Below are 15,320 nucleotides of genomic sequence, written 5' to 3' on the forward strand. Positions count from 1 at the left end.
CTAGATGGGCTTTTTCTCATAATACAATCTTTCTGGTGATCCTGAAAGGATTTGAGCATTGATGTCACCAGAAAATAAAACAGAAACTCTTATTGTAGGCGAAGGTACTCTCAAGCAGGCAAAATGTAATGACATTTGATCAAATAACATAAAATCCTCCGTTGTTCAGCTTTCTGTTCTATCTGCTCTGATCCTGTAACATCCCCAGGCCAGTTCATGATGGGTAATATCACTGGAGATGTGAACTTCCTGAAGAAAGCAAGTGAATACTTAATTCCATACATGGCAGTGAGAGAAGTTTTTGCAGGATTTGCAGACCTAAGTGTCAGGCAAGGTCATCTTCAGAACGAATGAAATCTCTAAATGAATTCAGTCTCAAAGTATGCAATAGCACTTTTAAGATCCAGGACCAAGAATGATGTGAATAATAAAGTTAGTGGATCTCACCACTGAAGAAAGTCAAACATTTTAAAGTGTCTTTTTAAAAATAACAGCTTTAATGATATATAATTCACATACAACAAAATTTACCCTTTAAAAGTGTACGATTCAGTGTGTTTTGGTGTATTCACAAAGTTGTACAACCACCGGCACTACCTAATTTTAGAACAGTTTCACTCATCCCCGAAAGGAAACGCACAGCCACGTTCAGTTGTTCCTCATCTTGTCTGCTGCCAGCGCCTGGCAGCCACAAACCTATTTTCTGTCTTTGTGGATATACCTATTCCAGACATTTCATATAAATGGAGCCATACAATCCCTGGCCTTTTGTGTCTGGCTTTTTTCAATTAGCATAATATTTTCAAGGTTCATCAATGTTGTAGCATACACAGTACATTTTCCCTTTATATGGCTAAAAATATTTAGTTATGTGGATATATGATATTTCAAAAAATCCATTCACCAGTTAATGGAAACCTTGTTTTTTTGCTTCTACTTTTTTGGCTATTTGAGTGGAGCTGCTGTGGACATTTATGTACAAGTTTTTGTGCATATATAAGTTTTCAATTCTCTTGGGTGTATATACATGTATATATCTAGAAGTGATATTACTGGGTCACATGATAACTCTATGTTTAACCTTTTGAGAAACTGACAAACTTTTCATCGAAGTGACTGCACCATTTTACATAAATACATAATGTCTTTTTAATCTCCTGTGTAGATGAAGAAGTTTATTCTGCCCTGGAGACCATGTTGTCCTAGAACTGTGTCTTTTTAAAAAATCCATCACATTTTGAGGGTATTAAACCTCACCCATTCTGGCTCTCTTCCCTCTGCCTTGGCAGAGTCCCCCTCATAAACATTTATAGGCAGTCCGATTATATTGAGAAAAGACCTAAGCCAGAGAGTGAGACAAGGCCTTCGGCTACTGCACGCCACTCAACCTTGAAATTATTTCCCGTATTCTTCCTCCACTGGGAACTCTCCAGTTCTCTTTGTCACATTTGCACTGTCTAATTTCAATAGCAATAAGAACATATGATAAGTGAGTGTCTACTTTGTGCCATGTAATATATCTATTCCTGGAGAGAGTAAGAGGTCTGACACCAAACTACCATTCAAAGGTTTCACAATTCCCCATGGACACTGATAAATGCTTCAGTAGATATACAAAAGAATATATATTTTCAAAGACAGAGTGATATAAAGCAGAGCTTTTAAACTTTTAAACTTGGTATTCCTCGTCTGATGAATCTATATTGTGAGTGGCTGTCCCAAGCGTTGCGGGATGTTTATCAGCATCTCTGGCTTCCATTCGCTATGTGTCAAGGGAACCCCTCCAACTGTGACATCCAAAAGTGTCTCCAAACACAGCCAAATATTTCCCTGGAGCAACATTAGTCCTGGCTGAGAATCACTGGCCGAGAGTTTAGAGCAAGTGCTTAGGCAGGATCTAGGTTTCAGGATGTTGGAGAGGTAGCTGAATCTTTCTGATATTTATCTTCAAAAAATAGAACTGATACTAGCTACCTTAGAGGGCTAGTGTATGGGTTAAACAAGATAAGCATACAGGACCCCCTCATGAATGCTGGGGGGCACTTCTCTCTCATACTGTAATGAAGGCCATTCAGGAAGCCTTGGATCTCAGTTTGAAATTCCTGGAGAGGATGACTCTGGGGTTTTACTTTCCTCTCATGTCTTCTCTTTTGCTAAACTTGAATTGTAAAATAGTAAACTGGGAGAAAGCATAAGGAATGAAGAAGTGGGCTTTTTCTGAGTATCCTTCTGTGAATGCATGGCTGGAATGCTGGATGGTTATGGAACCGGACACCTGTTCACTCGCGTGTTCACTCATCCATTATTTGTTCATAAGAAAGATTTACCGACTGTCTGGTCTAGATCCCTTTCTGCCCTTCTGCTCTCCAGTCACTTGGGTTATTTCTTTGACTGTTGCCTGCTCCCTCCTGTCTCAAGGCTTTTCCATATTTTCTGTCCTCAGCCTGGAACACTTATTCTAGTTCACTCCTGTTCATTGTTGAGACTGCAGTTCAAATTTAGCACTTTCAAAGCTACAACCACTGACACTTCATCCTAGATTAAAGCAGAGCCCACAGAGTAAGCACTCGAAACCCCTGGATTATTTTATTGCTTTAGTTCCTGTGAATCCCACTAAACTCTGAGCCCTATCAAGGAGGCAGTTGTGTCCATTTTTTCCCATCACTTCTCAGCACAGAGCCAAGCATGTAAGTATTTGGTAAATATTTTCAAACCAGTTTTCTGCTGACTGGCTGATGGAATGAATGAACAAGTGTTAGGCACTGGCTAGGTTTTTTCTGGCTTTTCTTAAAAAATGATGGATATGATGGTGACTTTCACCTGTCTCAGGAGTGATGAGCCCTTGCTGGGCAGGTTGTCTAAGGCTGATCAGTGAGTGTCCTCTGATGGTAGGACAAAGGGAGAGACAGGCTTGGGAAGGGATGGGCAGAGGGCCTGGGCTTCTATTAAAGTTGGGCCTAAAGTCTGACTCATTAGAAAAGACCCTGGGAAAGATTGAAGGCGGGAGGAGAAGGAGACGACAGAGGATGAGATGGTTGGATGGCATCACCGACTCAATGGACATGAGTTCGAGTAAACTCCGGGAGTTGGTGATGGACAGGGAGGCCTGGCATGCTGCATGCAGTACATGGGGTTGCAGAGTCAGACATGACTGAGCGGCTGAACTGAACTGAAAGTCATTTCAGGGCAGAGCTGCCATCTTTACCTCAAGCATTGCAGTGACTTTAGCCATAAGAAAAAGTCCTCCCTTTGCTCTCCACTTGACACATGCACTCTGTTTTCATCACTTGAAGCTAAAATCCTATGTCATCATCTTTCTTTTTTTCTTTTTCCCTAGGAAGTAGAGATCCTTCATTTTTGAACACATGTTTCTATGCCAAGCAACTTTCCATAGTCTGGTCAGAAATCGGGTAGCCTTTGTGTTTCTTTTGGCTTGTTAGTACTAGGTATGATCATTGGGATGGTCAGCTATGTTCTCAATGTACAAAGAATTCATTCTCTAGGCTTGTGCTCACTTTCTCAGTCTTTGGAAGCCCATGGACTTTGGCTCGCCAGGCTCCTCTGTTCTTGGGATTCTCCACGCAAGAATACTGGAGTGGGTTGCCATACCCTCCTCCAGGGGATCTTCTGGAACAAGGGACTGAACTGGTACCTCTTATGTCTCCTGCATTGGCAGGTGGGTTCTTTACTGCCACCTGGGGGCCCATTCTCTAAGCCTATAATCTGCAAATTTAAAATATGCTTATTTGTTAAACAGTCCTTGGGCTGCTCAGGAGAATAGCTTAAATTTTTTTTTTTAATTTTTCTGATTACATAAATGAGAGGAAGCAGCCTTCACCTGGGTTGGCAATGTGTCCTGTGAAATATTGACCTCTCGTCACCTATGAATGAATGCCTCACTTGGCACAGACTGAGAGCCTGCTGCTTTGTGACAACGGCACTGTTGGGTTCGCAAAGAATCTTGCTCGTTTCCCTGGTTAAGTGTGAAGCAAGGCCTTGCTCCCAGTCTTTTACCTATTTATTTAGCTTCGCTGTGTCTCTGTTGCTGGCTGTGGACTATCTCTAGTTGCGAAGAACAGGCACTCCTCGCTACGGGCAACGCGCAGGCTTCTCACTGTGGCGGCTTCCCTTGTTGCGGAGCAGGCGCCCTGAGCGCATGCGCTTCCGCAGTTGTGCTCAGGCTTGGCGTGTGAGATCTTCCTGGACCAGGGATCCAACTCATGACCCCTGCATTGCAAGGCGGACTCCTAACCATCGGACCACCAGGCAAGCCTCTTGTTCCCAGTACTGCTGTTGCCTACCAGCTCTGAACATACTTCTTGTCGCACCAGACTGGAGGCCAATAATGCAAAATAACCAGCATCTTCCAACGTTAAACACTGACACTCTAACATGAATATTTATTTGCATTTTGCAAAGCTGCTCCTTTTTCCTGTGGCCGAGGCTGGAAAGCAAGACTGATGATCAACTGAAAGTGCGGTGATGAGGAGGGAGAAGAGAGATAGTCGGGGTGTATATATATGCCTTGATCCATCTCCTGGTTCTGATGCAGTTTGGATGAATGAGTCTATTTTCCACTCCTTTCCTGGAGGCTTGTGAGTCTTCTGTAAGAGAATCTTCCTTAACCAGTTTAATTGTGTATTCTGAGGAGGCCACTTTCAGCATCTCATATTAGAGGTATCATCTGTGGATGGGGTTTTTCATTTCTTTGTTTACAGCAACCTGGAATTAGACTTGTTTTGTTATTCACAACACTTGTTTGTACAGTGGTCTCAATAATTAAACCAAAATGTCACTAGATCCATATGCCTTTCCATATCTTATTTTCTTGTTGAAAGGTTTATCCCATAGGAAGTAGCCCAGTTTCAGTCAAGTTCTGATTTTGCCTTGGGGAAAGAAGACACACAAAAATAACTTGTCTTTTCAAATGTTTTACTTAAACTGTAGGACAATTAAAATTATTTATCTACAACCATGCCACAGAAGTAATGAGATGATTAAAATATTCTTAATGAGCTTGCATTTTCCAATTGTTTCACTTGATGTAGCAATACATATTTATGATTTTAATTATTGTTTTGGCCTCAGAAAGTGTCTGTTTTATAAAGATCAGCAGGGTTCATGAGAGACTTGATATGTTGACTTGTTGACTTTTTTTTTTCCTTAGACTATTAGCAATTAAAATAATACACTGCGGTGGGGAAGTAGTTTAATAAATTCATTTAAACATGTTAAAGCCTTTAAGAAATATAATGCTGAGACCTCTTTTCATTTTAAAGTAATTATAAAGCCCACAGGGTCTGGTGAGCATGGCATAATCCATGCAGCATGTAGAGTGATTAACTTGTAAACTGGGGGGAAAGTCTCACATGCCACCTCCCGTTTCTTTACCTCATTCTCATCTTGGTAGATGAGCAGTGGCTCCAAGAGGTGGAGGTTAATTAAATCTGCCGTCTGTGTGTGCCCAGTCGTGTCTGACCCTGCGACCCCATGAACTGTATCCCGCCAGACTCTTCTGTCCATGGGATTTTCCAGGCAAGAACACTGCAGTGGGTTGCCATTTCTTCCCCCAGGGGATCTTCCAGACTCAGGGATCGAACCTGCATCTCTTGCATTGGCAGGGAGATTCTTTACCGCTTCTCAACCCGTGAAGCCCATCTGGGCTCTGGCACTTCTATTCCCCAGAGACTCAACTCATCAGCTATTCCTCTGTCCTGTTTCTTCAAGCTCGGCCACTGCCTGTCTCTCTGCCTAAAAAATGTTCATTTCCTTCCATTAATATAAAATAATATCATTAGAAAATCCTTCACCTTTTAACAGAGATCTCCATCTCTTGCCTTTTATATTCCCCTTGACTTCTAAGTTGTCTTTTCTTCCTCACTTAGTTTTCTTCAATCTCAGTTAATCTACCTTGTACCCCATTTCTTTGTGGAAAAGGAACTCCCTTTATTCCACATCATCTCCAGCATTCATTTTGTAGACTTTTTGGTGATGGCATCTGTATGTCCTCTTTGGAGAAATGTCTATTTAGGTTTTCTGTCCTTTTTGTTTTTTGTTTTTGACTGGATGGTTGGTTTTTTTGTTATTGAGTTGTATGAGCTGTTTTTATATCTTTGAAATTAAGACCTTATCAATTGCATTGTTTGCAAATATATTCTCCCATTCCAAAGGTTGTCTTTTCATTTGGTTTATGGTTTCCCTTTCTGTGCAAAAGCTTATACGTTTGTTTAGGTCCCATTTGTCTACTTTTACTCATTTCCACCTTAGGTCATCTTTCTTGCTCTAGGTCAAGCTTTATTAACCAAATGGATTATTGTATTAAATATTTACAAAGGCCTACATGCCAGGTTTTCCTCCATTCTATTCTTTGTAACAAAATCATGTTTCTAAAGCACACATTCTTCAAAATATCTTATTATTGTGAGGAAACAAGCTCATTATGTTCATGAATGTTTTTTGCCTTTTTCTACAGTCATTCCTTAAGTCATGTCTGGCGGTGACTATCTATATGGAACTCCACATGTTTCTGAGAATTCCTCATACTTTGTTTCACAGGGGACTTTTAACTACTGTGTAAGATGCTATAACGATAGGGGACTTCCCTGGTGGTCCAGTGGTTAAGAATCCGCCTTCCAGTGAAGGGGTGGCAAGGCTGATCCATGGTCAGGGAACTAAGATCCCACATGCTTTGGGGCAACTAAGCCCGAGTGCCAAATAAATGAATATTCAAAAAAAGGTATCTATAATGATAGATATATGTCATTATACATTTATGAAAACCGATAGCATATGCAACACCAACTATGGACTTCGGAGTGATAATGATGTGTGGTTTCACCAATTATAACAAATGAACTATTCTGGCTTGGGATTTTGATATTGAGGGAGGCTTTGTACATGTGGTGGCCAGGAATATACGGGAACATGCTGTACTTCTGCTCAGTATGGCTGTGAACCTAAAACTGAAAAATAAAATCTGTTAAAACATTACTTCATTTCGGCCTCCACTCTGTGTGTCTATACTAGCTCTTCCCAACAAGAACCTCTTCAGTTTTCTGCTTGTCTAGTAAGACAGACAAGCAAACCCTTGCTCTCTGTCTTTAACTTAGCTACTGCTAGCCTGTCTCTACCAGTTTATCCCACTCCGTATTCCTTAAGCAAGCATTTCGGAAGTGTGAATCTCTATAAACCTTGTTAGTTTCACTTCGTCCTTTTGTTTCCAACCCTAAGTCATCAGCAACATTGTGAACTGACAATGCAGTCAAAGTGACTTCACGTTGTCAAATGTAACAGGCGCATTTTGATCCTCATCTCATTGGACTTCTTGCAGCATTGGCACACTGTGCTGATCTTCTAGAACTCTTTTCGTCTTGGTTTTTGTGGCACCTTCTTTTCCCCAGCTCCTTACCCCTCCTGCACAAAACCTTCCAGAACACTCTTCTCATTCCCTCCAGTGTTGATATTCCCATCCCCAGCAAGGCTCTGTCTGTAACCCACGTTTCTTCATACTACCTATTAATCCTGAAGTAGCAGCAACTGGGGCATGAGTTTGAAAAAATTCTTGTATGCAAATGATTCCCAAGTCTACATCACTGCCCCTGATCTCTCCTCTTACCTGAAAACTCCAGCTCCTTTCTGATGATGAATCTCCATTTGGTGCCTGCAGGTTTACCCTGAATTCAACACGTTTAAAACTGGGGCCTTCCCTGGTGGTTCAGCGGTTGGGAGTCCACCTGGTAATTCAGAGGACCCTGGTTTGACCCCTGGCCTGGGAGGATTCCCCATATCAGAGAGCAGCTGGGCCCCTGCGCCACAGCCACTGAGCCTGTGCACCGAGAGCCCATGCTCCTCTGCAAGAGAAGCTGCTGGAGTGAAGCCTCATGCACCAAAGCGAAGAGGAGCTGCCGCCCCCACTGCTAGAGAAAGCCTGCGCGCACAGCGAAAACCCAGCACAGCCGAAAATTAATAGATTAACTGAAAAAATTGATTTCACTGTCTGCTCCTCTGACCCCAGCCTCTTCACCTCCCTTTATTCAACATCTCCTAACTTCTCAGTGTCACTCTCTGGCTCACAGGCTTCTAGTGGGCGTAAAGTGAGTAAATATGTGATCGTGTTTATCACAGGGCCTGGCATATATTTGCATCTCAACAAATGTGGTCTATTATTGCTACAGCAAGTCCCCTGAAAGTGAAAGTGAAGGTCGCTCAGTCATTTCCGACTCTTTGTGACCCCATGGACCATACAGTCCATGGAATTCTCCAGGCAAGAATACTGGAGTGGGCAGCCTTTCCCTTCTCCAGGGGATCTTCCCAAACCAGGGGTGGAACCCAGGTCTCCTGCATTGCAGGCGGATTCTTTACCAGCTGAGCTATGAGGGAAGTAAATCCCCTACCTACGAACAATTTCCGTCCTGAGAGGATGTTCATAAGTCCAATTTGTTTGTAAAAGTCCAGCAAAGTTAGCCTAGGTAAAAACTAACACAATTGATTATATAGTCCTGTACCCTAGTAGGCTTATAATACTTTTCCAACAGATAATACAGAAAAAACAAACAAAAAATAAAGAAAACATTTTAGTTCTTACAGAACAGTACATAAAAAAAGTTAGAGTATAGCAGCCGGCACTGAGCGAACCGGCAGGAAGAGGTACCGCCTGGAGCAGGGTGAAGCTGGAGGATCATCGCGGTAGGAGGCGGAGCGCTGCTGCAGTTTCACTCGCACCTGGTAATGGCGCAGGCTCCCGTGGCTTGCTGGGCTCCATTCTACCGAGACTCTGGAAAAACAATCCAGTGATGCCTGTTCGCATCTGTGAGAGTTTGAAACTTGAGGGTAGGCATGTAGGGGATTTATTGTGTTATTATTCCAAAGCCTTTGACTGTGTGGATCACAATAAACTGTGGAAAATTCTGAAAGAGATGGGAATACCAGGGCCACCTGACCTGCCTCTTGAGAAACCTATATGCAGGTCAGGAAGCAACAGTTAGAACTGAACATGGAACAACAGACTGGTTCCAAATAGGAAAAGGAGTACGTCAGGGCTGTATATTGTCACTCTGCTTATTTAACTTATATGCAGAGGAAGTACATCATGAGAAACGGTGGGCTGGAAGAAGCACAAGCTGGAATCAAGACTGCCAGGAGAAATATCAATAACCTCAGATATGCAGATGACACCACCCTTATGGCAGAGTGTGAAGAGGAACTAAAAAGCCTCTTGATGAAAGTGAAAGTGGAGAGTGGAAAATTTGGCTTAAAGCTCAACATTCAGATAACGAAGATCATGGCATTTGGTCCCATCACTTCATGGGAAATAGATGGGGAAACAGTGGAAACAGTGCCAGACTTTATTTTTTTGGGCTCCAAAATCACTGCAGATGGTGACTGCAGCCATGAAATTAAAAGACGCTTACTCCTTGGAAGGAAAGTTATGACCAACCTAGATAGCATATTCAAAAGCAGAGACATTACTTTGCCAACAAAGGTCCATCTAGTCAAGGCTATGGTTTTTCCAGTGGTCATGTATGGATGTGAGAGTTGGACTGTGAAGAAAGCTGAGTGCCGAAGAATGATGCTTTTGAACTGTGGTGTTGGAGAAGACTCTTGAGAGTCCCTTGGACTGCAAGGAGATCCAACCAGTGCATTCTGAAGGAGATCAGCCCTGGGATTTCTTTGGAAGGAATGATGCTAAAGCTGAAACTCCAGTACTTTGGCCACCTCATATGAAGAGTTGACTCATTGGAAAAGACTCTGATGCTGGGAAGGATTGGGGGCAGGAGGAAAAGGGGACAACAGAGGATGAGATGGCTGGATGGCATCACCGACTCGATGGACGTGAGTTTGAGTGAACTCCGGGAGTTGGTGATGGACAGGGAGGCCTGGTGTGCTGCAATTCATGGGGTTGCAAAGAGTTGGACAGGACTGAGCGACTGAACTGTACTGACTGATTCTTGTCTTGCCTAGTGGTATCACGGGACCACATACTCCAGCCTGAATATTGAAGGCCATCACAAGTTTTGCCATCTTCCCCAAGCCTCTCTTTCTCCCTCATAACCCAACAGCTGTGAGATCTGGCCTCTGACTGCCTGCCCATCCTTCTCTCCCACCACTCCCTGCTTCGTGAAGTTTGTTTTAGCAGGACTCACTTATTTGAGAATTTTAAAATTCTCTCTCTCTCTTTTCTTGTGCAGGCCCCTATGCCTAGAGCCCTCTTCCTATCTTTCTTTACCTGCTTCATTTTCTGTTGATTCTTCACATAGTTCAGCCTCATGTTCTTCAAGAATCTTCAGTCTCCTAATCCTAATCCAAATGATTTGGATCTTTATTCTCTGTTTCAGCAAAATGTCCCAAGCTGTCTTGTATCACACACAGCCTTCTACATTGGATTGTGAGTTTCAAGGACTATGTCTTACTCATCTTTGTTTGTGTTTCACTCAGTGGAGTGCCTGGCATATACTGTATATACAACAAATACTAGCTGGATTAAACTAAACTGTTGATTCAGTTTAAATACTAAGTGATAACCTCGAGACCTTGTGCCATGTCTCCTCAAATGTTTCAGAACTGAACTCTTTTAAGTTATAGAACCACAGATAGATCTCCATTAAATTTTCTTTCTGTTGGATTCTATGTGTATTTTGAAAATTAAGGAGGATGTCTTTTCAGATGCTGATCTTTCCATTTTCAACTTGACGAACAAGACATCAAAGTACGTAGAACAAAGTATCTGGTTCAAAATTCAACAGATTCTAGACTAGAATCCCCAGAATCCTTATATTTACCAGTAAGTACTATAAAGTGTAGACTGTAAAGTATTTTTTATTTTTACTTGTAAAAATTGTGGTTTGCATTTTCCCCTAATTACAATGATTGGAAAGTTCAATATGTAAAATTATACATAGAAAGCATGGAAATTCACAGAGAAAGAAGACAAAAATTAGCTACAATTCTACCACAAAGATACTTGAAATGTTAAAATTTGCTTCATGATCTATCAGGATTTTCCATAACTTTTCTCTGTATAAGTACTATGATTTAAGAATTGTCCTGTAGTCTGTTTTATTTTTCTCTTAGCAATATAACAAAAACATTTTTTCCATGTCAATAGAGATTTGGCTATAATGCCATTTTAAAATTTCTACTTTTTAAAACTATTTTATTGTGTGGATATAATCCTTTTTATTAAATATTAAATCCTTTATTATTAAACATTGAAGCTTTTCTAAAAATTGTAATACAAATTTTATCCACATACTTTTGCTATACCTATTTAGATATTTTTGTGTGCTGGGGTACTTACATATACATATGAAAATAGAGTTTAACCATGCAAGTACAGTTTAAAATCTTCTCTTGTTTACACTGATGAGTGTTTTGGAACATTGACCAAAAGGGGCCCCTGATGATACATATTTCCAATTTTGTAGCTCAGATGAAAATAATACTTCCTTGCAGATTCCTGGTGGTGACTTGTAAGTGATTCATTTGTGCAAGATTAGTAAGGAACATAACTTTATGTTTCTCAATGTTTTACTCATACAATGGAACTACTCATATACTTGTCTCCAACTTTTGTGGGAGACAGGAGAGTGTATTAAAGCACAGAGGAGTATGTTGCTACATAGAGTTTTCATGATTATTATTTTTAAAATTTTTCTTATTGTTCTTTTATACTGTAATTTTGGGGTATTTTTGCGGCCCCTCCCATCTTATGAATGAGTGGTGACTCTAAAGTATAATTTCTTTTCTGTTTGTCTGTGTCCTGTGGCTTGCTTTCTTTTTTTATAAGGCAATATTTTGTGCTACACTGCAATACATAATAAATATATTTCTAAATTACATTTCAAAATGAGCTATTGTTTCAAAGTGAACCTCAAAATATGGGAAGTCTCTGAAGTGGAGGAAAAGATGAAACGGACAGATTAAATGAGATGTGGCCACCTCAGGGGACATTCTACTTCATACAAGTCCCAGAAATCTCAATGAAATCACTACATAATTTAGGCATGTTCATAAATAATCCATCTCAACATTTTTCTTTAAGGATTCAGTTTTCAAGTGCATAAACTAAGCAATCCTGGTGACCCACCTCCAGCATGAGATGGGGAAAATATATTTCAAGTCTAAAAAAATGACTTCATGGGTTGTGGTTAATGGAATATTTGCTGGTTGCTTTATCAAGGCCAAAGGGACATTAGCAAATGCACACCCTTTGATCATTTATTAATGTATCATGTGCTGTGCCTGTTAAAATAATTTTAGCATTCAGGAGCTGGCTTATGAGAATGGAAGAAACTTGAGAGAATGGCCAGGCTGTATTTTGAAAAGTGCTTTTACCATCTTCACTGAACTGTGCTACATAATCCTCTCCCTTGCTATGATTAGACACAGGTATCACTGTTACAACTCCAGTTTTATTAGCAGGATTAAAAAGTAGCAAAGGAGATAAAGGGTAGGGTTTTGTTTCTGGAATGATTCAGAGTCTGCCCAAGGAAAGGGAACATTAGGGTCTGATGCAGAATTCTAGTGTCCCACCTCTGAGGTCTGCATGCCAAGCCTTGGAAGTGTCTCGAAGTATTAAAGAGCACAGGTTTTCCCTCACTGATGGATGGGGGTCTTGCCTTAGCCAGGGTAGGAGGCTCATGTGTGGCTAAAAACAGGGGATTAGCCGTGGGGAGACCAGACATGCTCATCTTTATCTTTCCTGAAAGTTATTCCATGGGTGAACAGACCATTCATCATCAGTGAAAACACAATTCACTTCCGTCTTCTCACACACAGGATTGGTCTCCCAAATGTGCACATCTGGAAATATTATCTAGGCCTGTGTAATGACCAGTGTTTAAGCATAATCTGTGTGTAAGTGAATTCAGCTGAGAGGGAGTTTGCCTTTTGGCTTTTACTGTCTGAAGCCCTGGTACTACTGAGCTTTCTTTCTTGAAGTTTTATCATCTGCCCAAGAAAATTAATAAGAGCTAGGAAAGAGACCCTAGACGGCTGATTTTACAAAGAATGTGGCCATGCTTCTTGCAATAATATTGTATAGGCTGGTTAGCACTGCTGGATATCTCAGTGGCTTTCAAAGCTCTGAGTCAGCTTTTGTGGTCAATTTGGATTAGGAAGTCTTCTAATTACAAGGGTGTGTGTCCACAAGGAAGGGCAGGTATAGCACAAAGGTCTAGACTTTGTTTTCCTTACGCATCACGGACATAGAGTGGTCCAGTTGTCTGTTTTAGGTTATCTCAAATAATCCCTACAGAGTCTTGTGTGCACGTGTGCTTACTCACTCAGTTGTGTCTGACTCTGTGACCCCAGGGGACTGTAGCCCGCCAGGCTCCTCTGTCCATGGGGATTCTCCAGGCAAGAATACTGAAGGGGGTTGCCATACCCTCCTTCAGGGGCTCTTCCCAACCTAGGGATCGAACCCAGGTCTCCTGCATTGCAGCGAGATTATTTACTGTCTGAGCCACCTTCAAGAGAGGCATTGCTGCCCATATTTATAGATGACAAAACTGACGGTCAAAGGATGAAGTGACATGCCTAGGAAGTGTTATGGCAGATACTGAAGACCTTATAACCTCATAAGTTTCCTTTACATATCGCTTGTGGAACTCAAGACTCCACCAATGCACATATGCTGACTTTTTTTGGTCTACTACATGATTCTCTATATCTGTGAGTCTGCTTCTTTTTTGTTATATTCTCTATTGTTATTTTTAGAATTTCACATATAAATGAAATTATCGTACAGTATTTGTCTTTCTCTGTCTGATTTATTTCACTTAGCAAAATGCCCTTCAATTCCATCCATGTTGCTACAAATTGTTCATTCTTCTTTATGCTTGAGTAGTATTCCATTGTGTATCTATACAGCGACTTCTTTATCTACACATCTGTGGATGGACATTTAGGTTTCTCCCATATCTTGCTATTGTAAATAATGTCGTATGAACATTGGGGTGTGTTATATTTTTGAAGTAGTGTTTTCTTCTTTTTCTGGACACATAACTTGGAGTGGAGTACTGGGTCATGTGGTAGCTCTACTCTTACTTTTCTGAGAAACCTCCGTACTGTTTTCTGCAGTGATTGCACCAATTTGCACTCACACCAGTAGTGTATGAGGGTTCCCTTTTCTCCACGTCTTTGTCAACATTTGTTATTTGTGTTTTTGATGACAGTCATTCTGACAGGTGTGAGATGATCCCTGTTGACCTTTTTCTTCTGTCAAACTGCTAGAGCGAGGGATTGGAACGCCATCTCCACCAATGAAGAGAACCGGTACATGTGAAAAGACCACATGGCGATTCATGGAGCAGCTGCTGGCTTGGGGGTAGATGATGGACGTGAGTTTGAGTGAACTCCGGGAGTTGGTGATGGACAGGGAGGCTTGGTGTGCTGCAATTCATGGGGTTGCAAAGAGTCGGACATGACTGAGCGACTGAACTGAACTGAACTGAACTGATGTCACTGGGGGCCCAAACTAAAGGAATCACACATTTTCCCACCTACCAGGGGCTTCCATGTGGATGGTTGGTGGTGGACTTGTTTGGAGCATTGCTGGAAGTGGTTTCGTCACAAACCTCTTTCCAACTGTGTGTGTGTGTGTGTGTGTGTGTGTGTGTGTGTGTGTGTGTTCAGTCGCTTAGTCATGTCTGCCTCTTTGTGACCCCATGGTCTGTAGCTCACTAGATTCCTGTGTCCATGGACTTTTCCAAGCAAGAATACTGGAGTGGGTTACCATTACCTTCTCCAGGAGATCTTCCCGACCCAGGGATTGAACCCATGTCTTTGTGTCTCCTGTGTTGGCAGGTAGATTCTTTACCACTGTGCCAGCTGGGAAGCCCCCTTTCCAACCATGGCTGCTCAATATCTCATCTGTAGCTTTGCAGAGAACCTGGGCTTTTACTGAAAGCTCAGAGTTTCTGAATAATGAGGTGACAATGGAAAGAAATGCTACTTCTGAAGAGTCCTGCTACTTCTTGTCATCTCCTTGAGAAAACTGAGAATGTTTCAGTTTTATCAGGCTGGTACTCAGTGCATCTCTTTAGTTAACAGCTTGGACTCTATATTCAGGCAGATCTGAGATTAAAGTGTGGCTCTGCCAAGTCTGAATTCTGTGACCATGGTAAGTTGTTTAACCTTCCTGAACTTGTGCCTTTGTGTGTAAAATGAAGATGTTTGTAATTCCTTACCATATAGGATTATTTTGAAGGTCAAAGGAAAGAGTAATGTTTATGCACTTAGCCACAGCACCTGGGACTGTTGTTGTTGATTGTTCCTTTTATTTTTAAAAACTCTTTCAAGTGATTCCAGAAGATACTTAC

This window comes from Bos taurus, chromosome 29 (genome assembly GCF_002263795.3).
Source record: "Bos taurus isolate L1 Dominette 01449 registration number 42190680 breed Hereford chromosome 29, ARS-UCD2.0, whole genome shotgun sequence".
Lineage (NCBI taxonomy): Eukaryota > Metazoa > Chordata > Mammalia > Artiodactyla > Bovidae > Bos > Bos taurus.